Below are 24,070 nucleotides of genomic sequence, written 5' to 3'. Positions count from 1 at the left end.
AATATAGGACTTTTAAAAAAATGACTTTTACCAAAAACAGGATTCAGATGCAGCTACAGTAACTTGTTATTAGTGTAAATAATGAAGTCAGCATATTAAAAGAGATACATAAACAAGTTAATTAGAACAGACACCTACCAAAAATACATACAAAATGCCTCCTGATGCTGTTCACTCACTCTCATTGATAACAACCCCCCCACCCCCTCTGGATATGCTGGATATGCTGGATGTGTTTCTGGATTTTACTAACTTCAGCCTGGTGTCAGACTTGGCAGTTCAGTGGTGAATTATTTTCACTCTCACATCAGCACCTAATTGTGCTTGATTGGGCTGTTTGTCTCTATTTTTTCTCAAGTTGTTTTTTCCTCTGACATGATGTGCTGCTCTGATTAATTACTGCAGAGTGAATGTATGATGTGATCAATCAATCAATCACCCGCTGAACTGATTCAGACAGAACCTGAAGCATCTCCACTAGTTTCAACAATCACATCAGTCATTAAATACGTAGCCTGTAAATAAGTGATGTATCGCCAGTTATTGTTTTCCTTAAAGCTTAATAAGCCTAATAAGATTTTCTTACACATATATACACACACACGTAGATACATAATAGCAATTATGCAGATGTGTTTGCACTTTAATCAAGGTGTTAATAGTAATAATAGTGTAGGTATTAATCACAAATTTAGATTTCTTATGCTTCAAACTTGTCTGACACACCAAAATACTAATCTGTTCATTCCAATGTGTCCAGTATTGATGTCTTAGTTGTGTTGCTGGGTGATCCTACGTGAAATTAGCCTTGCTTGACTCAGAAAACCTCCTTGGGTGTTTCCCTGGTGGAAAAACCACATGGACATATTTGCATGTATATACAGGCCTATACACAACAGAGTCGCGTATATGCACACACTGTGCATCAATATCTTGCTCTCACTCACATCTTGTCTCTCCCCTCCCACTACTGGCAATAATGTAAAAGACATTTGCTTCTATATTGGCAGGCTGCCTTCCATCGTCTAATGGTCTCGCATCAACTCACTTCAAATAACCTTTATCATATGGCCACAAAAGCGGTATAACGTATTTTAAAAGCAGCATTTAGATTAATACATATGAATTACCCATGTGGTAAATGTGTCAGTTAGAGGGGATTATTTTACATTCATGAATGAGATGATGACCTCATCTTTAAGCGCACTTTAGGCTTAAGCCTTGGTTTAGGATTCACTGATGCCATGTTTCTGAATACATCACAAACACAAAAATGAATATAAGAATATCCAAAGAAATATGCTGATTGTGTGACAATAAATTCTAGAATGACTCCTGGATTGCTTAAATCTACACATTTTAACATTTACAGTTCACATAATTGTACTATTGAGTCCATTTCTGTCTAGTTCCAAAGAAAACTGTCCACACTGTGAGCTGTGGATTATCCATTGTATTTGGTTGGCAGCAAAAATGTCTGAATCTAAACAGATTCCACCAAAACTAACTGAATGTCTAGATACGCACAGGGATGAGGGAGAATAATGGCTTTTGTGATTTGAGTGAACTAATCCTTTAAGCTTTATAACAGTGCTAGATGATCCTTAATAAATCCTCAATATATTACAATATCAGTAATATACTTATCACCCAGCTCTACTGCTGATTTTTACTTAAACCTGCAGCGCAGAACTTTTGCTTCCACCTACTGACAGTAAAGTAATTACACAACATTGTCAGCGTCCTTATGACGCATGGGCTCTGCCATACTAAGTTGCTGCTGTCTATACAGTTGCTACCCCCTTCAGCTCTGGCAAACCACTCATTTCTGGTTGGCATAAAACACATCACTACCGGTTTACCAGCGTTAGAATATCACCAAAGGCTACAAGATAGATTTTTTCTACAAAAAAAACTCTTTGATGGTATTGCATGAACTTGTTTGGCAATGCTTTGAAATTAATGGATGTTCATTTATATGTAAACTAGCACTCAAGCTTTAAAGCTTTAAGCAAAGCTTTCTAGCTCTGGACCCTGGTATATTAACCACTTATGTGTTCCAGTGACACACAATAAAGTCAGCACTCTGCCAGCTTCAGAAATCCTCGAGCTCTCTCCTTTCTCATCGCCTTCTGTCTTGTCTTTTCCCAAAAGCCACCCCATGTTTCTCATAGCTGCCCTCAGGCATACACTTCTCACCCTATCTCTCCGTTTTCATTCTTTCGCTCTGTCTCTCCTTCCTCCTTTTTACTTTGAGCAACACCACCACCTCACTTCACTCGCCATCAATTCATCTTTACACTCTATTCCTATCATGCGAGTTGTGTCAGCACCACGTCTGTGGACCCTTACAGGATTTGCCGGCTCCCTGCGGGCCCAGTGCCCATTGTCCTCTGCATCGATCTCTGCTGCATTGATGAACGATAGCGGCATCAGACGCAGAAGAGATAAAGGGAAAGAAGAATGGATGGACAGATGAACAGATGAATGCGGAAAGTGGAGGGAGAAGGGGGGACTGCAGATGAAATGAGCTGGGTGACAGATTAAGCAGGGTGGATATAGAGGAGAGAAGTAGGAAAATACAAGAGGTAAAGAACGGAGGGAGAAGATGATGGAAGGAGGGAGGAAGGACATTGTGGGACCATTCGTCAATAGGCAGCAGTGCGACCTTGGGGATCGATGAGGCCGACAGCCAATCAGTCAATAGGCTCCATAACTAGCTATGCTAGGCAGGGACAGGGAGGAGAGAAAAAAAAAGACAGTTTGGTCATGGCAGTCAATAGGCCAAAAAAACAGGCCGTCTGTCCACTCTAACACAAGTCCAGTATAAATGGCACAAAAAAAAACAACGGGAGAGGACTGAAGGGTAATAAGGATAGAAAGCGAGCATGGGTTAGATAAAATGGACAGATGAGTGATGAGATAACTTGGGATAAACAGAACCAAAGACAAATTACAGCACCAGTCGTTTAAGCAATGCCTACAAACGGCATGTTTACATTCAGGACACAAAGCCCTTTACCAACTGTATTAATAATGCATTTTGCCAATTGGGAGCAAAGGACAAAATAGAGTGACATCGCTATAGATCCACAAAGTTTGTAGAGGAAGGCGGTTAGGGTGGAAAGCTGGATCACCAAAAGGTCAGACTTTGATATGGGAGACCTTTGTATTCTTCCCATTTCCTACCCGCATTTAAATTGGTTTCTTTTAAGCAGGACCGTGATTGATCCCCGTACCATAACGTTATTTCTGTGCCTAAACCAAACCACGGCGTTGACAGATCATAAAGTTTTAGAAGGCACAGACACATGATGTTGTCCTACCGATGGGGGAGTCGGATCAGAACAGGATTCAAGTAACAACTGTGTGGTTAATGGAGGTTAATTACGTACCAACTATGTATTTGTTTGGTTTAATTTGGAGGCTCTCATTTCCTTTAGAAAACATCATGGAAACAAGAAAGCCTTCCTGACTTCTGAGGATGGTGGCAATAACAAGACCTGAAGCACCAAGAAAGAGTTAACCTGTCAAAGAGTGTATGTGAGGAGAGTTCTCTAAATGTGCATTCTGCCACAACTTGTTTTTATCCTTTAAAAAGGCTCCTTACTTTTTGTAGAGTAGTGCCACTGAGGACATTTCAGACAACCCGTTAATGATCTGGTTGTGCAGTTAATGGTATTAGATTCATATCAGATGGGAGTTGAGACAGCTGCTTCACAAGAGACCTACTGCACTCACTCTGATAAAGAGACACAAAAAGATAAAAATTAATATAAGGCCCTACACAGAGCTGAAAAGGAAGTGCTAGAATCTTTAGAAATAGTGAGGCTCCCTCAGCAAGAGATCAATTTTTGATAAGCTCACAAATGCACATGCGCGCACACACACACAGTCTTGTTTCCATCACTTCAGAGGACATTATATTCATTTTCCTCACCCTAACCTTAAACAGAGTCTTAAAAATAAGTTTAAATGATTTACGTTATGTTAACTTGCATTTTGTCCCCATAATGAAGGCCAGTCCACACAATGTGATTTATGTCCTCGCAACATGAGTAATACACACTCACACACACATACTAAGAAGGACTCCAAGGGAAATCATAGTTATTAATTATCAAGTCAAGGCAATAAATAAATAATGCGGAGTGGAGCAGTGGCAGCGCACTGTGAGTGGTTAGAATGCCAGATTGTGCCAAACCACAGCAGCAGCAGCAGTAGGTCAGTAATTAATGAAATCAAAGAGCTGCTCTAATGAGAGACAAAGAGCGCTTTCCTTACTGATGACTCCCCCCGGGTAAACAGGAACTCAATAGGACAGAATGCAAAAACAAGCAATTGCACACTGATAGTTTGATCTTAAATATATCTATGTGTGCACACACACAAAGATGAGGGAACACACCTTGTGAACAGTAAAGTTGCAGTATACACACAGGGGCAGAGACAAACACAGTTTAGTCACAAACACAAATACAAATTAACAAAATCTTTCCAGTCCTGTGAGAGGCCACAGCCAGCTTATGCTCCTCATTTGTACCACTGGCTGTTAAGCGTCACAACATCGTCTTCCTCGCTCGCCTCATCCACCCACTAGCCATTATCCCATTTCATTCCTCCATGGCCAATTGTTTATTTGCTTATCGCCAGGCAGATAATAGAACAGAATTAATCTGCCAATTCCTCATTTTTGAACAGGCCAATTCAACTATTTAACATAAATGGACAGAGAAGCAGGAGTAGTTGAACAACGCATGCTTGCTGGCTGACTGGAAGATTTAATTATCAGGGCTAATTACTTGTTTTCTTCTAACTGTTAACCACAGGGCCGCCACTGCCGCAACTGCTACGTTTCCCTGGGTGCTAATGCCTGAAGCGGTCTCTGGTTTCATGGGAAGAACCGGGTGGTGAGAACACAACAGGAAACAAGGATGTCTTTTCTGAGCTTGCCATTTTAAATTATCAGTTTGTTGTCTGTCAGAGGAGGGGGTGTGTGACTTTGCTGTGAGAGCAGGTAGTAATTTGTGTCTGGCTGCAACAAAAGTGTGTGTGTCTATAGTGTGTCTACAGAATCTTTGGCCATCCATTCAAAGAATCAAATCTGTCCGGGGACATTTTATTGCATCCCCCTACATGTTGCTACCCCCCTCTCTCTCACTCCATCTTTCCTGCCTGATCCCATATGGTATACTATCAAATGAAGGCAGAAATGTCAACAAAATAATGTGTAAAAGAAAAAACAACAACATTGAATTCATTTCATACTTACTGTTCCAGACAGGTCAGACAAATCAAGACATGTATAGACTCTATGAAGTATCAGAAAACAGTAAAACAAAAACAATGCCCATTATAAATTCTAGACCAAATGATTAATCAATTATTCGAGAAACTAACTAAGTTAATCAATATGAAAATAATCCTTGATGTATTTTACAAAAGGCTGTAATTCTGTCTTGTGTGTTTAGTATTTTTTGTAATTTATCTTTCGTTCTGATATACTCCCCTGATGACCTTTTAATTTTAAAAGAAAATTACAAAGTCATACATAGACTTGACATTGATCCATCGTGTCATTCTATAAATCTATCATTACAATCGACACACCAATCTACCCACACTGTGACTAACAATTTCCCTGACATCTTTGCCTCAGTAGTCACCATTCACATTCACTTCAACATGTCCCCGTGGACACCTGTGACTCGAACACGTGCTCACATAATTCAGAGGGCCTCTGAGTGTCTTTCTGACTGTGTATCCGTACACATGTGTTCATTTACAAATGCGTCAATGTGTGTGGGAATTGAGCCAACACAACATCCTCAAGACAGACGTGTAGTGAGCAAGAAAATCAACATGTTGAGTGATAAAATCTGCAGATGGGGCCATATGTAATTATAGTTCATTAACATGACGACTCAGCTCTCACTAATCATGCCATCAATACACACACACACACAAACACACAGACTGCGGAAGTGGGGGGGCCAGAGGTACCACATCCTGGGTGACTTCAGGAGTCTTTGCCTGTTGTGTGTGAATTTTAGCGGTGTTAATCTGAGCATGGGTAGCCTATTTCAATATGTGTGTGATCATCATGCATGTAGATGTGGTACAGGTAGTGGTGTGTGGTGTCGAATAAAAATTTTAGATGTATTCCATGGTCCATGCTTAACATTGCCTCAAAAACAATATTTTCATAATTAACATTGACTAACACAGCAGATATGTTGGCCTGTTAAGGCCAACATATCTGCTGTATTAGCTGTTCTAAATATAAAAATATACCAAGGTTGGTTTTTTGTTGGTTCTGTCATCTACAATATCAAAGAATATTCAAAAGAAATAGTGTTAACACTATTTACATAGCCTACCTCTGCAAGAGGACATACTGAGTGATACTGAGCTTTGAAGTATATTTTTATGCTTCATTTACTTACACAAATCTTCATCAAAATGACGTACTCTATGTATATACAGTAAAACATTTTTTGGTTATTTTTGTAGCCTTTTAAGCTCATTAACCTGTATATTTATCATAAAAATCAAGATGTAACTTTTCTCACTGGGTGGGTGAGGTGTGTAAAAAGTAGAATGACCACAATCAATCCTTAACCTCAACAAAGTGTTTATTATTATAATGGTGACGACAAGCTAATCTAACCTTAACGAAGTAGTGATTTTAACACAAACCATGATTTTTCCCTAAACTTAACCAAGTCATTTTTGTACCTAAACCTAACCTATACCGGTGTATACTAGTGTTGTCACATCATAAAAAGGGATTTCTTTTTCAACAGTGATGCGTAACAGCTGAGTGATTTCTGTCCATTTGATTACAATGATTGAGATATTTAAATGTAAATGGTTAATAAACCCTGATAAGCCCCAACATCAGTAAACAGCCCTACAAGCTGCAGGCTAAAGCCGCGAGTACATTTGGTTCTTTCTGCACCACTACATTTTAAATCACACACACACTTTTCCTCACCATGAATAACTCTACACAGACACACACGCTGAACTTCCATGCCAATAGCTTAAAGCCCTGCAGTTGACTTAGTGATCCTTGAGGGTTAAAGGGGAAAGGTAATCTGTCTTGATCTCTAAAGTCCTCCCTGACACCTTGTATCAAACAATCACACCGGCCTGCGCAGAGGTCAAAGGTCATGTCCTTGGAGGTCTCGGCCTATCGAGTGAGGGGTTGCATTGACGCAGCTAAGTGGTACAGGAACCAATCAGAGCAGCTGGAGAAGCTTGTAGAGGGATTTGATCAAATGTACGCACACCTCATTTTACAACCAGAAAGCCTTCAGGCGTTTTGTAAGCTCATGTGCAAATCATGGATGATGGATGGACTGATGCATTTGATCATGAGGTGCTTTTAGTATGTTACACAGATGGCTAAAAAGGGTTTTGATATGGGGAGAAAACCTCAGGCAAAGTCAGATTTTCATTTCTGAACGTTTTTAAGAGAAAGGACAACACCCAGAATGTTGCGAGGTTTAAGCTCATTTGGCGTTGCTCTGCTGTACAGTGTGTCCTTTCAATTCTTTTCAAAGGTGGTGTGCAGTTGGAGACAGTATGCAATCTGATTACTTATGTGCGTATTTTCTATCAAATTGCTCTATAATAACCTTTGGGAACACAGTTTGGCGCCATTTACTGCACACTCCTGCACACACCATTTACTGCACATCCATATCAGAGTTTGCAGTGACTATTGGGTTAAATTTCCACTGCTCTGGACTCCGGGGAGCAGTTAGCTGTGTGAAGGAGGTCCTTCATCTGCCACAGACAGCTTATGGCCATGTTATAGACAGCTAGAGCGGAAAGAATGGATGGAGGGAGGGTGGAAGATATCAAAGGGGGGGGACAGGGGGGAGTGGCTGGGGGGAAAGAGGGATGGGATAACAGAGGGTTGAGATGATGAGGGCAGAGCAGGGTTGTGATTCCATGACTGCTGCAGCCCTTCCGAGCAGAGTAGCGTGACACATGGTATCACTAATGAAATCTGTGCATTCTCTCTTCTGGTAATGAGAAGGTGGAGAGAGTGATGGAAGATGGAAAAAACAGTAAAAAAAAAAAAAAAGAAAAAAAAAGGGAGGTATGGGAAATAAGTGAAGAGAAATAATTAAAGACCATGGTAGACTGATCAAAAAATGAAGAAAGTTGGAGGAGGAAAGACATGCAAAGACTGAGTGACAGAAGAAAATGGAGCAGAAGACCAAGAAAAAAAAAAAACGAGAGAGGGAGCCTCATCTCCATACACTGTGATAGCAGGCAGATTTGAATTTAGGGCCCGTCTCTCATGGAGCCCCTATAAATAGGGACGAGGAGCAAACACCAGGCAATTTCGCTGCAACACCAAACACAATGCCTGATTGAGGGCAAATTAAAATGCAAATGCAACACTTCCATTTTTCCAGATTTCACCTGTGAGATAAGAGACGGACCTCTGTTTCTTTCATAAAGTGTAGGGATGTGCATGGGTATGTGTGTGTTTGTGTGTTAGTGTGCGTTTATGCACAAGTGTGTATATTTGTTTGTTTGTCAAGTTTGAAATGAGAGGAGACAGGAGGGAGACTGGAGGTGAGGTTGTATAAACAGATTAGATTCAGTATTGTCCTCTCCGAGCTGCATTTCAATCGTCATCCTCGCTGCCTTTCCTTCTGCCCTTGTCTGCCAGCAATTTCAACAGACCTTCAACAGGCTTAGACCTGATCAACATAATGAAATACGAAACAATTTTTAAAATATGATATTATAAAAAAACAATTTAAAGTGTAAAACTGATTAGAGCGGTGTATTTCACAATTTGTGATAAAAAAAAAGTCCACCCACAAGACTCAAAGACACAACTTGCTTTCTGCACCTTACATCAAAAATGTGATCACAGAGAGGGAATTTAGCAGCATTATGATCCCATTTTACAAGCCAGCATAAATCTGCTTTATGAGCACAAGGACTTTAATTGTTGACAGATTCAGGTTCAGTCTGTTAATTGTTACAAAGCCACCACTTCACCATATGCATTCAAACCTTTCCAAGTCACGGGTCAGAAACATATTCAACTGCTATGGTCACATGGTCTCAGTGAGCAGAAGGTTTGTAGTCCAAGCCAAGTGCAGGGCAAATGTTGACCACAAAGTGCTGGCCCGGTGACCAATGGTTACACTGTTTGAATCATGGCAGACTCACAAGCCATTTCCATGCATCAGACAGACACAGTAAAGTGTTTTAACTTTGCAAGAGGAGGAAAACGGCAGGGAAGACAGACGGAGAGAGAGGAAAAATGGACTGAGAAAATAAGAGTGGAAATGCAAAAAGGAAATGAGCACAGAGAGAATGACATTCAGAAACACAAAATGACAGGTATAGAGAAAGAACGATATAGTAACTAAACCAAACAGATTTTCCTTTAAGCCACTCTTTGTCTAACTGAGTTGAATTTTTCATCAGCCTCCATTCTCAGGGGGTGGTCGGCTAAAACCAAGCCTTCCCTGTGTCCTCATGCTGTGTATGTGTGTATTTAATAGTGGAAAAAAGAAAGAATGGCTTTAGAGGCTGGAATTGTGCATTAGTAGGCATGTCACATGTGTACGGTAAATGATATGTGACTCTTTTTTGCCTTCTGTATACATGCATCTTCACAGATTTTCAGAATATGGGAAAGAGAAACAGAGGGCTTGTGTTAGTTTACAAGGACATGGTAATATATTCACTATTAACTTTGACTCTCTGCTGCTGGGGTTTTTCTGAGCTCTTGGCTACTTCTCAGTCCCAGAGCAGGCTTGGTGAGAAACGAAGAGAATGACAGAGCAAAAGAAAATATATTTAAAAAATGTAAAAAAGGGACAGCAGACAACAAAGAAAACTTGGGACTAAACATAAGACAGAGAGACACAGGAAATGTGTGGGGAGCTTGTTTTGAGGTAAGATTATTTAGCTTATTTTATTATTTAAACAAGAAACTTTAATGTGGTTAATTGCTTTTCCCAGTGATTTGTAATGCAGTGGCAAACTCTTAAACACTCACTAAAATAAGACAAACGCTTCTTTTTTAAACAAATGGATGTCAGTTAAGCTGTCATCAGACTGAGTGATTGCTAAGGCTTATCCAAAGAAGTGACTCTTCGTATTAAAGAAATGCACTCAACTTGTGGTAAATGGTGTGACCACAATCTGGAATCCTAAGGCAACTTGCACAAATAAGGTTGAGTGACTAAACAGGGTCGCTCCTGACTCTTGGGAGGTGAAAATACTCAGCACATGGCTAAATGCTATCTTTTATTTGACTTTCCAGATTTGCATCTTTAAGAAACTGTTTCTCGCTGCAACCACTCCTGAGACTGATGCTGGAAGAAGAGCGCTCTTAGTCATCTTGGCTCGATTAATGGCGGTTAGTTTGTTAATTGACTCCGGCATTGTGCTTTGCGATCTGAGGCAGACGTCTGAGTGGTGCTGCCACTCTGCGTCATTGTCAACATCCTACAAGAACACACAGAAACACGAGCGCACACTCCTCAACTGCACTATATAAACAAACAAAAACCTGTTTATGGAGGCTGAAGGTTGCTGGAAAACCCAAAGTTCTTGGCTACAGTAATGAAAGGTGAGTGCCAGTGCCACAGTCTGTGTGCTGGGGACTAATTCTTTTGCAAACAATTACATTCCACAAACTGGTAACCAATTTACATTCACATGTAAATCCACCCAATCCTGGCCAATGAATAGGCTTCATTGAGTGCTTTTTACTGGCATTTAGTGATTTAGTAGCAGGCTCCTTCAAATGACCTTCCAGCAAAGTCCATTACTTTACCCCCCTCTAAACACACATACACACTCAAGACTTTAGAGAGGCAGGTAATTCGCCATTAACTCAAGCTACTCAATCCCTGAAACACTGCCAAGTTCAATTGTGTGAGCTGGTTAGATGGAGTAAGAGAATGCGAAAGAGAATAAGGGAAAGCGGGAAGAGAGAGACAGATGGAAAGAGCAATTGAGAGAGTGACAGAGTGAGTGAGAAAAAGGACGAGAGGGAGGAAGGCACATTTTTCTGCCACTTCCTGCGCAAAAGCATCCCTTCCCATCTGCCCTGGAGAGACTATCCCAGTCACCTCAGCTCCATACCAGTTAGACCATCTGACCACTCCAGCATGCATCGCCACAGAGATACATGCACATAGAGATGACTCGCTTGCATGGACATTAATTAATGCACATATAAAAAGAAAACCCATACTCAAAAGTACAGAAAATAACTTCACAGGACAAACAACACAAAATGGTTCATTTGGGATGTGTTCACATGCAAATTCAAGTGCAAAAACTGGGCATTTCAGGCTGAACAACAAGTACACAAGCAAGAACACGATGCTGCCAAACAACAGAAAATGGGAGGAATTGCCTACATCACTATCACCCTCATAATAACCCTTGGTAACCCCATTAAAATCACTTCATACATGGAAAGTCTACCCAACACACACACACACACACACACACAGAAACACAGCAAAGACACACTAACAACAGATGGCAAATGTATTAAATGCGAGGGCAAACCAATTACAGAACATAAACCAATTCTTGCTAAAACACACACACTCGCCACCATACACTCCGTCCTTCTCTGCAGAGCAGTAATAACCATAGCTAGCACTTAGCTACAGGCTAGACCAGGGGAGATACTGAAAAACCGTGTAATAATTTCAGAGCTTAAGCTGCAGAGGAAAAGAAAAGCTTTTCAATATTTGATATCAAACATTCATTTTTCTTATTATACCATGTCATATTTACACTACAAGCCAGAAATGGCCTATGTGCATATGGTGCTAATTTAATGTGTGTATCACAAACTATGTGTGTGTACTTCTGAGGTAGATCACAACATGACATTGTAATTCATGCCATGTGTGTTAGTAGTACGCACTTGTGGCCAAACAAACATCATAAACCAGCGTGCTTGCATTACAGTTGAGATGGGGAGTAGGAATGGCAATTTTGTTTCATGCTTTTAATGTTTAATTTACATTAATGTAAATGCATCCCTGTCTAGTCAAAGAAAAGTTGACAGGTCCAGACTTTACTTCAAAAAGGTTACCAAGGATGACAACTGTACTTAAATGGTCAATTCAGAAAACATTATGGATGTTTGATTTTACTGAGGGATGCTAGAAAGAAGAAGAAATTAGTTGGAAATCATCAGATTTAGAGAGATACGTTGCATGGTCTAATTTGTTGCCCAGTCTATTTTGCAGAATGGCAGAAAGACATGAGCTTTGTGACCAGTACGTCAGGCATGCAGAGGAGAGGGGTTTCCTTCCTAGAATCACACATCAGATCAGAGAATGCTCCAGTTAGAAAGGGTGCTTTAGGGTGCTGCCAGAATGTGGATTAGTCGTCCAGCTGAAGCACGCAATATATACTTGCAACAGTTGGTGAAGATTTTTTTAAATGTTTGTTTTGCTTGTGCAGTGCTTTTTTGATGACTGTTGGTGCTACAACTTCATTTGCAAATTTTCCTAACAAATAAAGCCTCTGCAGCAAGATTCACTTGCTGTAATGAATCTGTATATTGCTTTAGAGGCATGTAGCTCCAGAGTGACAAGATTAGAGTCCAGTGAGATCTCACTGTCTTGACCTAATGTAGACAAAGCACAAGAAGAAATGTCTTTGGTGCTGACATTGTTTTGTTGACAATCACTGGCTGCTCCCCAAAATGACTTTTAATCATATGGAATGGGCATCTGGCTGACTTGATTATCAGTTGAATAGTTTTCTGATTGACTGCTGGCTGCCTGACTATATTGCTTCCTGGCTGCTGTCTTAGTGGTTGCTTGGTTGTGAGATTACCTGACAAACTGACTGGTTGTCCAGCCAGCTGGTTAACTGACTTACTGATTGGCGCACTGATTGGCTGGCAGACTAATTGACTTTTTCATTTACATTTATAGCTGAGAGGAAGGAGAGAAATAACAGGAGCACACTCCACCCAACCGCCCTGCACTGCTGACACTCTGATTGCAATCACGACAAGGCACACAAAGAAACGCATACAAACACACACAAACATGTTCAGAAATGTACACATGGTTTGTATAATAATAAGATGCATAACAAGTAGCCAAGAGTGCATACACACAGAGCCGACAGGATCAATGTATATGTACATATAGACAACACAAAAACGAGTAGCACACATTGTTATCATTAAATGGTGAGCCAAAAGTGAAGAAGAAACTGATGAAGAAAGTCTAACAGCGTGCCAAAGAGACTTTCCTGGGACTTGCTCCTTTGAGTTGTTTTGTAGACTGCTTTCTGCCTTCTGATGGTCAAAAATGCTGAATGCATCTTTAAATGAATAATGACAGTTAAAATGGGGTCATAGTTATAGTTGGACTGAGGTCATGGTTGTGGTTCCACTATAGAGATGCCAAAAACATCAGCAAGTTAAAAAGGTACCCTGTGGAGTTGTTGACCATTAGAAGGAATCCCTGTTTTGTTGGTATGGCACACGCTTATGTGGACTCACTTGGTGAGAAACATTGAATGTAAACATTACTTTTATTTGCTGGCAAGAAAACTCCACAGGGTACCTTTAATCACATCTCTTTCTTTTAAGGATGTCTCTGCTATTTTGACGTCTGCAACCTGACCCCAGAGATATTCTGACATTAAAATACTGGGTTTGTGCTTTGGGCCAGGTTACAAGGCCAGTGCAGTGATCTACTGCCTTCCTCCCTACCTCTTCACACTTGATTCATTTTTCTTAGTCCTTTTCCCTTTCTCCATCTAACCCCCCCCACCACCCACAATTCTTCACTTCCTCTTTCCCTCCCTCATACGGACCTACAGTACACTGAGCAGAATAAGTTTCATCCAATCCCAAACCACCACTTAGTCTTTTACAGGCTGTTCTGCTCTCCCTTGCAGTTTTGATAAACTGAGAAGATCAGGTCCCATGCTGTTATGTTAACCTTCCTTGCCACTCGCCACATTACATCCTCTGCCACCTACAAAGCTCTCTCACTCCTGCCCTCGCCTTCTCATAAACTAGGAAGAGCAGGTCCCATGCTGGCGTGTTAACCTGCCTCGCCCACTCACCCCATTACATCCTTTGCCATCTACGCTGCTCACACTCACACTATCTCACCCTCGGCCCAGTCACTAACACCCTTTCATTATGGATAGTCTTCTCCGCAGGGGGCTATCACTTCAAAGACTCCCCGCTTTCCTCCTCTGTGTCTGTGTGGAGAAGGTGCAGATGATGGGGTGCGATGAGGTGTACACAAGGGAAGACTGGGGAGTGGGGAGGGGTATCATAAAAGCGACTGAGCCATAGCTTCACGATTTATGTATTTATTCATCACCAAGGAAGCTGCGTATTAAAAGGTCGGGCAATTTTCCAGGTCACTGCCCAAACCCACACGGTGAGGAAGTGAGGGGATGAAGAGGACAGAAGAGAGACGACAGATAAATAGAGAGAGAGAGGCAACCATGGCAAGCTGGTAAAAGGTGATACTGGCAGTTGGACACACATCGGTGTGTTCACACCTCACCTGTTTGCGCTTGTGTGCATGAGCCAAATTTGCCTAAGCACCCCTGTATGTGTGCACATGCTGTTTGTTTGTGCGAGAGAGAAAGAGAGAAAGCATCCGCAGTTTGTGTATGCGTTCACGTCTGTCTGCACACCGGCTGTGGTTAATGAGTTTGAAAGGTCAAACGCCTCTCAGAAAGATTAATGGGGTTTCCTAGGCACAAGGGTAATGGTTTACGAGGCCCAGCCGGACACATTTCCAACATGACGGTCATTACCACCACAGAACAGAGACGGAAGGAGAAATCACAAGCAAAGACAAGGATGACATGAAACTGCTGGGCAGTGGGTAGAGAACATTCTGCATTTGTGTTTGGGTGGGTGTGGGTGTGTGTCCGTCCACCTGATGTACATGTATGAATCATTTTTGTACATGTTTAATTAAGTGTGTACAACTCTGAGCTTTGGATAACAGAGCCCATTGGATATTTCATCTCTTGTGTGAACTGCAATTAACAGATAATGGCTTTAGTTAGATTTTAGTAGCCTCAACCTCTTATCGACTTCTACAAATCTATAGCATTGACCAGCTGCAACATATAACAAATTCCTTCATCTCCACAAATCCTTAAAAGCATAAATATCAAATCCCCTTAATTTCTTAAAACAACTTGGCGTTGATGTCTGGTCAGTGTGTGGCCATCATGCCTGCTGTGATCAAGACCAGTTTTATCTAAATTGGTTTGAAAAGTCAGCTGCAGGCTTCACTCTGACTCAAAGCTGACACTTGTTGCGCTCTGGTGCTTTCAGGTACTGTCGGAGTGTCCAATTCACAAGACTTCAAAGTGACAACATAGCTTGTTAAAAAGGATTTTTCACATCAAGGTCTGTTTACAGGTCTTGAGGGAGTGATGTGTGAAAAATGTTGTATAAAGCCTTTTGTGTATGAAATCTGATCAATTGTGAGGTCTCACTGACATCACTTGAGGGTTGGTTGGGGATGAAGACTACAAAAAAATCTGTGGTTGTGGAGAACTTAGCTTAGCAGACCTCTGTAGCCCGCTCCTCCTCTCTACTTCAGGAAAGGGTGTCAAGGCTACATTAGCCACTTCTGTTGGCAGTCAGAATTGCATGATGGTTTATGCAGGTGGAAAGCTGGAGCGATTTTGAGCTGTCCATCGTGAATCCAACAATGTTAAGGGAGTGCAATACTAAATCATTGGAGTATTCTTTTAATGTGCTTGACTGTCATCTATCCACAGGTTTCAAGCCAGCACCTGAATCCATCGAGCAGCCTGTGTTCAGTCTCTGTTTTTCTTTGAGTCTGAGTATGTTAACAAGTGCTGCTGCTTCATTCAGCTCAGCTCAGCTCAGCGGAGTAAGTAATAGCCAAAATTATCATTTGGCTGCCATTAGAGGAAGCCTGGTGTGTTTCTGAATAGCGGCAAGTGCATGCAATTGTGTCTGAGTATGTGTGAAGGGCCATTTTTGTAGCATGATGTAACATTTAATAAGGTGCAAAAAAGAAAGAAGGGAAGCATGGAAAGATGTACATTCACAAACACGTTAAACGTAAGGCACAGTCTCCTCTCCAACACCCCGCCCCACACACACACACACACATTAAATGCAAGTTCTCCTAACATGTGTCATAAGGTCAGACATGGCAGAGGAGGACTAGCAGACACAAAAAGTACATTAAGAGGCAGGGTCCAAAGGCTTACCAGCCTCAGCCAGGGCCAGTGAGGCGAGAAAAATGGAGAGGGGAAGCTAATGAGAGAGGCATGGGCTGAGTTCTGCTGTAGAGGTGTTTGGGGTCTCCTAGTGTGCCACGTGTGTGTGTTCGATGTTGGGAACATGTGACGAAACCCAAGAGTAGATATGATTTCTCATGTCTCTTTAATATATGTACAATGGATAGCAAGTTTGGAGCATGGACACATTCAAAGGGCTGCGCCTAATGTTTTAACAAAATGAGAACCCACTCTTGTGTGCTCACATAGCTGTTACATAACTGGATCTGGACTACTGGGCAATATTGTCTCAGCTGCAGTCAATCCAAAGGTTCAAAGCATGTTGGATGACCAAACCTGAACCACAGCGTTATCAAGTTATAAAACAGATTTATTTCAACAGTGTTTTCCAACGTCTTTGGAAGTCAAAGACAAATACTGGTGTCTGGCCATCAGATCATAAAAACAGTTTTAAAAGGCAGTTACAAAGAACATATTTTGTTGTTTGATTTGGAGGACTTGTTGGCCTAATTGTAAACTCAGCTTTATCGTGCTTTAATTGACAATGTTTTTCCTACAAAATTCTATCTGTTCAGAAAACGAGTGGATCATTTACTGGCCATAATGTCTACATCATCTGGGGTAATGCAAAAAGAAAATTAAAAGGTAACATATTGGGCTCTTCTGATTTCTCTAATTTGTGCCTCTGTCTCCTCTCTCCTCCGTCCTCATGCCTTTGACCAAGAAATCAATCTCTGCGCGCCATCTTGAAGGATGTTTCAATTCCTAAAGGAGGCTTGTCTTTCCGACACCTGTGACATATAAAAGAGGCATGACACACAGCTGGTATATACAAACCATGGCGAGAGCAGGACACTACCGTGATCCTACTAGTTATTTAAGATAATCAAATCCTTGATCAAACTTTCTTCCCTTCACCCTTCGTGTACAGAACATTCCTTAATCATATTTCACCTTGATATTTTATCGTTGAACGTAGGCTACACTCAATTCAACCACTATAATCGTGACATGATGTTTACAAGAGCAAACAGCTGCTAACGTCAAATTACATCGACAACATTCTTCTCTTCTTGGTACAGTATTGTGTATAGTTGCCATGAACACTGTTGCTTTTCAGACAGAGATCATAAAATACAGTGATAGGCTATAATAAAAAAATGGACGGAGTATGCAGCTGTGCCACTAGTCAGATTTAATTGATGTCGCTTTAAAATTACATTTCCGAAGCTAGGATGTCTGATTTTGTTAAACGCCCGTTGCCCCGACTCCTCTCTCCTTGTATCTCTTCCTCGCCTCCTCCACTTGCATCTCATCTGGGACGAAAAAAAGGAATCAAGGGTGTACAAACTGATAAATGAGAAAGGCTTATTGTTTTGCCAAAAGTCCACAAAGTTATTCTTTAAAGACGCATGGGTAACTGCATATGTACATACTGTGTGAGTGTGTGTATCTTTTTGTACATTCCACGACCTCTGTCACCTCCATGACAGTATGATGGGACTGCCTAAACCAGGCTCAATTGAGGCTCATGGTCTCTAAGCCAACATCTGAAAGTGAGGGCAACACATTTAACCGCTGGCAGAAAACTGCCCATGCGCGCACACACACACACACACACACACACACACACACACACACAGCATTTCCTTTCCCAGCATTTTCCTCACAAAAGCCTCAAAGTCAGTTCTTGATTTAAAAGAAATAGATGCTCCTATACATTTGACCACATGGAATGGCCAAAGTCTTATAAGCCTGAAGTCCCGCTTGCCTCAATAAATCTCGCTCATGAATCTGTTTTTCATACTAAAGTCTAAATGAGTGGGTGAGGATGTTTTCACCAATGGAAAAGGAAATTAAATGAAATGCTGGGAGTGTGAGGGTGGTAGACTGACTGAGCTCCACCGAGTTGTCAGTTCAATTCCCGAACATGCCCACCCACATCAAGCCTCGCATTAATGCAGTTAGTGTTTACTCTCAATGCAAAACACCCTGAGCAGAAATTTCTGCCAAGAGCACAGCTCCAGCTCTGCACAAGTACACACCAGTGACATTTATCAACTTTAGACACCTTAGGACTGAAAGCCTGCCAACAAAAATTCCTCTAATCCATTAGTATCCCAACAAAAGTAACAAAAATGAATAATGTGTTTGAGACATCGGTATAAAACTCAGAAATATGTCTTAACTCTAGGATGCTGGCGGTGTGGGTGGTTGGAGATATTTTTAATTTAATATTTTCAGTTATATTTATTAGACTTTTTTGCATATAACCTTTGAAGAACCTTTAGAGAACAGGCCCTTGAGATGTTTACATAAAGCGCCAACATGAAAGCACAAGTGCACTTGCTAAAGCAGCTCTATTTGATGCCTCATTGTGGGCTTTAAGACGTCTTTCTTCTACTCTTCACATACCACATGCAACGTATGTGAAATATATAGTCAGAGGTAGAAATATAAAAAAGCCTGACTGTTTGTCTGACTTGTTCCCTGAATTCATTTACTTGACACTTACATACCTTAATTAAAAACATGGGAGTAACATGTTCTATATTTAAAACTGAACCATTAGTAATTAATCGATTAATCAGCGATTTTGGTTGTTATTCAAGAAAAAATGCAAAATGTTCTGGTTCAAAATGTAAGGATTTGCTGCTTTTCTTTGTCTTCTATGATAGTAAACTCAACATCTTTGGGATTTACACTGCTGAACAAAACAAGCATTACCTAGTGTTTAGAGAAATGATGGGTATTGGCCATTGACAGGCCCAGTGATGGGCATTGTTTATTATTTATTAGACCAGAAGACTAATCGAGAAAATAATTGAAATTAATTAATGACAATGAACTGCAGCCCTAATTTTATTGACTGATTGATTAGTAAACTCAATTCACATTTTAGGTCATTTTTCATTGTACCAAAACTAAATCAAAATGTTATTTTATATTTTACTTAATGCTGAGACAAACAATTATATTTCATCAATTAATCTATACAATATCATCAATATCACATCACGTTTCTCTGAGCCCAAGGTGATGTCTCTAAACAGTCCAAAACCGAAAGATATTCAGCAAATCACCATATGTCAGACTCTGGAACCAGTGAATGCTTGACATTTTTGCTTGACGAATGATTTTAAACAAAAATGCCATTGCAAGCCATTACTGATTTGAGCCTATATTCTCGTCTTCATTTTCCATTCTGATTTACTTTTGTTGATGTAATGAATAATAGTGAATAATTTAATTACCACCCACACATACAATAACATTTCAGCATAACAACAAGATGGTCAAGACGCATTGAAATGACCTAAACAGAATGTTTGTTTGCACTGATTAAACTCTTCCCAAAGCTGCACATTGTAAAAACAAAAGAATAAAGGGGTCCAGAAACTTTTAGATGGAAACATCTCAACTTTAGCAAATGTGCTCAAACACATGAGGAACACATATACGCAGAGGCTGTCGCATTCACGAACACACAGACAGCAGCTGAAGATGATGTTTCAGCAAAGGTTCATCAATAAAATGAGTGTCCAAATGTGCAGTCCGTCCGCAGTTCCTTCATCTATCATAGGCAGCTGCACAGAGCCCCTTCCTCACTGTCGAATATAGTGAAACACCTGCTAAACCCCCATCTTCCCTCCCATATGTGCGCGCGCACACACACACACACACACACAAAGACTGGTCTTTCTCCCTCCCTCCACCCCACACACACACTTTCCAATGGCTCATTCTTGCCGATCCAGCAGAATAGCCCTGATGCTGTAGTAATGTCCTTACCATGAACAAAAGAAATCAGCTGACTATATTGGGATCCAATAGACATGCATACTCTCACTTACACACAGAATTCATCTATCAGTCACAGTCAATGTGTTCCAGTGGAGTGGGAGGTAAATAAGGATCTGGCAAAGCTGCTGCATCGGCATGTTATAGAAACCCTTGGTCTGTTCGATTACATGTAACATACAAAAGCTGTGTAACAAAGCAGTGGTGGCAGGTTACAATTCCCTCATCACCTGCTCTCTCCCATTTGCCTTTTCTCGCCTCCAATTTTCTGTCCGTCATTCCCTCATCCACTGTTCCTCGCCTTCTCTCCAACTCAGCCTCGATTATTTCTCCACCCTCGACCTGACACACCTCTCCCCCCTTTTCTACTTGTAATGCATCAAGTTTTTGGTTGAGACTCCTCTTTCTCCCCTTCCCTCCATTCGTTTCGCAGCACCTGTGACTCTACCCTTCCTCCCGTCGCTCTTGAAAATGACAGTGTCCCTGAGGCCTCGACAAGAGAATGTCGCGGCGCCACGCCTGCCATCTTCACAAATCACTCTGACCTTTCATGCTCACAGAGGTCACAGTCATCTGATCCAACACGCACAGGTCCAAAGCTGTCTTTGCCAGTAAAAGATGGACCAGTGCACTGGGCCCGGCAGTGGAAGCAGAGCAGAAATAAGCCTGCATAAATCACAGACAATTAGTCCCAATTGATGCCTGGGAGGGTGGAGTGCTACTCCTCTGCCAGTCTGGCAATTGCTAGTAAACCCAATATTAGTCAATCAGATTGCTTCTAAGTACTAATTATATAATTTCAGTAATCATATAACATATGAGTGAAGTTTAATAATGAATAGCTATTTTAATTATGTTGTGTTCATGTAAGCAGTAAACAGAAATACCAATGCTTTGCATCAAGATATAGCAGGTTTTTAAAATAATGGCATGTCACTGGAGTTATAGAAACAACAACAGTTAAGTAAGCAGTAGGCCAGATAAATTAAACCTTTTATTTTAATCTACAGATTGCCTCTGCCTCACCATAAACCGAAACAATCCCTGACATATCTGAACATGGAATCTAACTGTTTATTTGGTATGATTTTGGTTAGGTGACTAAAGCTACTCTGTTAACTTAGAAAGACTGTGGTTATGTGGTTATTGAGTGTGGTTGGACAACCAGAATGGCTGGTTATGCTTACGGAAAGATTATGGTAAGGGGGGGGGGGGATCCAATATTACTTGTAGCTCTGAACATTCAGACCAAACATTGATTTTAGAGGTGGAGGCTTGCATATAAAGTCAACGAAAAGATGCATGCGGAAGCAAAATCCCCCTGGGCAATGCAAAGTGAGGTGAAGATGCGACCAAGCGAGCTGAAGATGCTTCAGCTTGAACGAAATTTTTTTTGCTTATGACCTCATTTAAGACCTTATGACTCCACTTCATTAAAAGCAACAGAGAAAAAGGGGAGAAAACTAAAAAGTCAAGTGTTCCTGGTAAGTTCTGAGATCAGTCATATGCCGAGCTGTCACACAAAACACACATCCACTCTGTACACACACACACACACACACACACACACTGGGTACACTGAAACGGAATTAAAGCGGCATTTTCCACCGTAAAAGTTTGCATACTCTATCACCAACCTAAGACTTTTTTGATTTGCTACATAAAGAACTCCTGCAGTGACACTCAACATTGGCCGCGGACATAAATTATGCGCTACAGAATCAGACAGTTGTAGCTTGTACAATGGAACCCCTTCAAAGAAACCCTTTCAGAAAGGCTTTATGAGTCCTTTACAGCAATTCTAACCTTTAAGATAAGACAGATGCTGATAGAAAGTACATTTATTTTACAGTGGAAGGATTGGGCTTCAAGAAATCCCCTACTGTGGGAGGTCTAACCTGAAGACATGGAGAACCAGTCGCATTGTCAGCGTTTTCAATATTATTTAGTTATGGGCTGATATTTTTCCAGATAGTGGCTTTATTCCAAACTATCCCAGAATCACAACGCATCATGGGAGAAAATGTCAGTTGTGAATTTGAAATTAAACATGACGTGGGGGGTTTCTGAAGCACTATAGCGTCTACAGGTAAACAATAGGCTCAATGCCTGCCAAGAACATTCTTGCAGTCAAGTCACCACGGCCATTCTGACACGACAAGGCATCAAACAAAGCTACAGCCGCACAAACAGGATGATCCCAGAGGTTACGCTGAGACTCTCTCGCTCTGAATCACTCCGCTCCTCTCTATCACTCTGCCTCTATTGTTCGGTACTGAACTTGTGCCCTTGCACTCTCTCAGCTTTCTGCAGAATGGATGGATGCAGAGGGAGGGAGGGAGCAAGAGAGGGAGGAGAGGGGAAGTAAATGAGATCCCGATGAGATGCCAAGGTGTGTTAGCGTTGAGGCGTGAGGAATGAGAAAAGCGGCCTGAAGGGAGGGGGAGTGGCTAGATTGACTGTGTGTGAGGTGTTGGTATGGGATAGTGGACACCCGGCTCTGCCTGCCTGCCTGACGGAGCGTCCCGGTCGAATTAGTGTTTGCTAAGTCAGCTCATGGTGCGGGAGGCATGCACAGGAGAGGAGCAGAGGGAGAACAGGAGGAAGTAGAGGAGAGGAAGAAAAAAAAGGAGGACATATGGGAGGACAGTGGGAAGAACAAAGGAAATCAGGAAGATGGGGCAAAAAGAAGAGCAGAGGACAAAGGAAGGATGGAAGAACTGCAACATAGGAATGTAGTCTTGCAAAGATGCAACATAGCAAAACGCTGTTGGCACAAGAGAAGAAATGAAATAAGAGCAATGACAAACACAAAGGGACATATAAAACAGAAGTAAAGCTACTAAAGGATTAAAATGAGAACAGTCTTCAAAAGAGAAAATTTTTGAATAGTGATCACAGAGCCACATGAATACTGTAATATAGTAGTTAAAGAGTTTCACACAAACAGAATGAATTAAACAGGTAGGCAAAGTGCCTCATTTAATATAATAATATTATATAATTTTAAAGAAGGAAAAAATTCTCTCTAGTGTTTTTCCTATCTCCCAAATCCTTATGAACAGCGAGAAGAATTTCTGCCAATACCAGCCTTCAGGAGCACATTGCTTTCACAGCAATTAATCGCTGTCACAACATCAATTAAACAAAAGCTAGCATCCAAATCTGGCTACCCAGCATTCCAGGGAACCAAATCAATCTGGCAATGAGTCCGCATGTGCTGCATCCAATGCTCGAGAGGAAGGCGTGTGCATGTGTAAATGAAAGAGCACAAATATGTGCCTGCCAGTGTTTATATGTGCGAGTGTATCTGCATGTGCGTACACTAAAGGGCCCTTAAGTCTCATAAAATGTCATACCATGCACGTGTGCACAAGTGTGTGTTTCATGAATAAACTTGCATGCAAGCGCAACATGTACGTGTCAAGTGAGTGTTTGCATTTGATCCATCTGTGCCACTATAGTGCATTAATATGGGTCAGTGATGTCTGCCAAATGTATTTTTCTAGAGTCTAGAGTACACACACAACATCAGCCAAACATATGTATAGCTACATGTGTTCGGCTGATGATGACGGTGTTTTTATGCACATGCCTGAATGTATCCAATATCCACTCAGTTATACATTGTCAATAAAGCCCCTTTCAGAGAGAGCCTGGGGTCTGAAGCCATTATGTTCTTTTCCACTTCACAATTTCCTAACTGATTAGGATCACTTTCCTGTTTTCACCTGAGCCATTCAGTCAGAAACACACACACATTCAATCAGCCCTGTGCCTTAGTTTGAGCTGAAGTAACATAGGTTTACAATATCTTGGCTAACTTGTGAGTGCAGAAAGTGTTTATCTGTGGCAATCAGCTGCTGGTAAATTGTTGGACCACAGCGTACCCTCCAAGCTCCCTCTCCGACACACTTCAGTGCAGATGCACAGGGGCAATTAAACAAGCCAACAATCCAAATCCCGA

The 24,070-nt window shown here is 41.3% G+C and overlaps 1 protein-coding gene across 1 annotated transcript in view; it reads right to left on the bottom strand.

Annotated features, from left to right (window-relative positions):
* Nucleotides 1-24,070, bottom strand: part of LOC119907806 (ephrin type-A receptor 7) — a 155,526-nt gene that overhangs the window by 129,918 nt on the left and 1,538 nt on the right. The gene's annotated exons all lie outside the window — the stretch shown is intronic.

The sequence above is a fragment of the Micropterus salmoides genome, unplaced genomic scaffold (genome assembly GCF_014851395.1).
Source record: "Micropterus salmoides isolate LMB-PRFRI ecotype aquatic unplaced genomic scaffold, ASM1485139v1 Ms_hic_scaffold_17, whole genome shotgun sequence".
Classification (NCBI taxonomy): Eukaryota; Metazoa; Chordata; class Actinopteri; order Centrarchiformes; family Centrarchidae; genus Micropterus; species Micropterus salmoides.
Note: the sequence above shows the minus strand (reverse complement) of the source record. Positions and strands in the feature narration are given on the sequence as shown.